The following is a 2,291-nucleotide window of genomic DNA, read 5'->3' as shown; positions in this document are numbered from 1 at the left end:
TGTATTGTTCTCCATATGAAATAATCCAAGAAGGTGGATTATATGAAGAAAAGCATGGCATCAGGATTGGAGGAAGACTCATTAACATCCTGCAATATGCAGATGATACAACCTAGCTTGCTGTAAGTGAAAAGGACTTAAAACAAATAACTGATGAAGATCAAAGATCATAGCCTTTAGTATGGGATGCACCTCAATGTAGAAAAAATAAAAATCCTTACCTCTTGATCACTGAATAATATCAAGATAAATGGAGAGTGAATTCGTGGTATTACTGGTGACTTGTAGTTTGTCTGTACTCACCGCCTCTCTACAAACTTTGCCTAATGGAAAAATGATGTGTGAGTTTATCTCCATCAATGTGGGCCAGGCCAGGGTACATATGGGCAATGCCTTCTGGGAGCTCTACTGCCTGGAGCACAATATCTAGGCCAATGGCACCATGTTAGCAACAAGATCTTGGGGAGCAGTGATGTCTCCTTTGACACCTTATTCAATGAAACAGGGCTGTCAAGCATGTGCCCTGGGGTCTGTCTTTTTGGGTCTGGAGCCTGCTGTCATCAGATAGAGTAAGTACTGGAATTTATAGGCAGCTCTTCTACCCTTGTTGTTGTTGTTGTTGTTATGTGCCGTGGAGTCGGTTCCGACTCATAGTGACCCTACACAGGGTTTCCGAGGCTGTAAATCTTTACGGGAGCAGACCGCCTCATCTTTCTCCCGCGGAACTGCTGGTAGTTTCGAACTGCTGACCTTGCGGCTCGCAGCCCAATTCGTAACCACTACGCTACCAGAGCTTCTACCCTTAGCAGCAGATAAGTGGCAAGGAAGATGCTGCCAACATCTATGTTCATGGTCAATACACTGTGGTGATGGAGATTATCAATCTCTTGCTGAAGCAAATCTGAAAACTGGCAGACCAGCACACTGGGCTACAGGGCTTTGATCTTCTATAGCTTTGAGGATGGCAATGGCTCAGGCTTCACCTGTCTGCTGATGGAATGTCTTCCTGTTGAATATGTCAAAAAGTCTAAGTTGGAGTTTGCCATCTATCCAGCCCCCACTGTGTTCATAGCAGTTGTAGAACCATATAATCCCATCTTGACTACTCACACCACCCTGGAGCACCCAGATTGTGACTTCATGGTAGAACACGAAGCTATCTATGATATCTGCCATTGCAAACTGGACACTGAATGTCTTACCTGCACCAACCTCACCTGGCTCATTGGCCAGATTGTGTCTTCCATCACTGCCTCCTTGCAATTTGACAGTGCCCTCAATGTGGAATTTACAGAGTTCCAGACCAATCTGGTGCCTTAGCCATGCATCCACTTTCCCCTGGTGGCCAACTCACCCATTGTCTCAGCTGATAAGGCCTACATGAGCACCTCTCAGTGACAGAGATTACCAATGCCTGCTTTGAACCCTCCAGTCAGATGGATAAGTGTCACCCTTGCTATGGCAAGTACATGGCATGCATCATGCTCTTCCGTGGAGAAGTGTTATCCAACGACGCGAATGTCATTGTCACTATCAAGACCAAGCACATCACCCAGTTTTTAGAATGGTTCTTCACATGTTTCAAGGTTGGAATCAACTACCAGCCCTCAGTGTCATGCCTGGGGGAGTCCTGACCAAGATGTAGCAAGCAGTCTGCATGGCTAAGCAATACCACAGCCATTGCTGAGGCTTGGGCTCACTTCAATCATAAGTTTGACCTGATTTATGCCTAGAGGGCATTTGTGCACTGATATGAGAGTGAGGGCATGGAAGAAGGGGAATTTTCGGAGTTCTGAGAGGACCTGGATGCTCTGGAGAAGGATTATGAAAAAGTAGTTACAGAGTCTAAGGATGGCTAAAGTAAGAGTAAGTTCCTGCCAGTCCTGGCACCTGCAGCACCCTGGTCTGTTTCTCCCCAATTTTGTGTCTGTCACTCCACAATTCCCTCCCACCCACCCCCAAATACAAGTGATGTGAAGTGGGGGATAAATGGTGAAAAGAATGAAGTTGCCAAAGACTTCATTTTGCTCAGATCAACCATCAACACTTATGGAAGCAGGAGTCAAGATAGCAAACGATATATTGCATTAGACAAATCTAATGCACAATAGCTCTTTAAAGTGTTCTAGAACACAGATGTCAGTTTGAGGACTAAAATGGTCCTGACCCAAACCATGGTATTTTGAATAGCTTCATATGCATATGATAGTTGGATAATGAATAAGGAAGGCTACAGAAATATTAATACATTTGAGTTATGGTGTTGAAGGAGACTACTAAAACAACAATGG

At 44.7% G+C, this 2,291-nt stretch overlaps 1 pseudogene; it reads left to right on the top strand.

The window, feature by feature from the left end:
• Positions 1-337: 337 nt before the first annotated feature.
• LOC102833118 lies at positions 338-1,859 on the top strand (annotated as a pseudogene).
• The last annotated feature ends 432 nt before the right edge of the window (positions 1,860-2,291 follow it).

This window comes from Chrysochloris asiatica, unplaced genomic scaffold (genome assembly GCF_000296735.1).
Source record: "Chrysochloris asiatica unplaced genomic scaffold, ChrAsi1.0 scaffold00043, whole genome shotgun sequence".
NCBI lineage: Eukaryota > Metazoa > Chordata > Mammalia > Afrosoricida > Chrysochloridae > Chrysochloris > Chrysochloris asiatica.
Note: the sequence above shows the minus strand (reverse complement) of the source record. Positions and strands in the feature narration are given on the sequence as shown.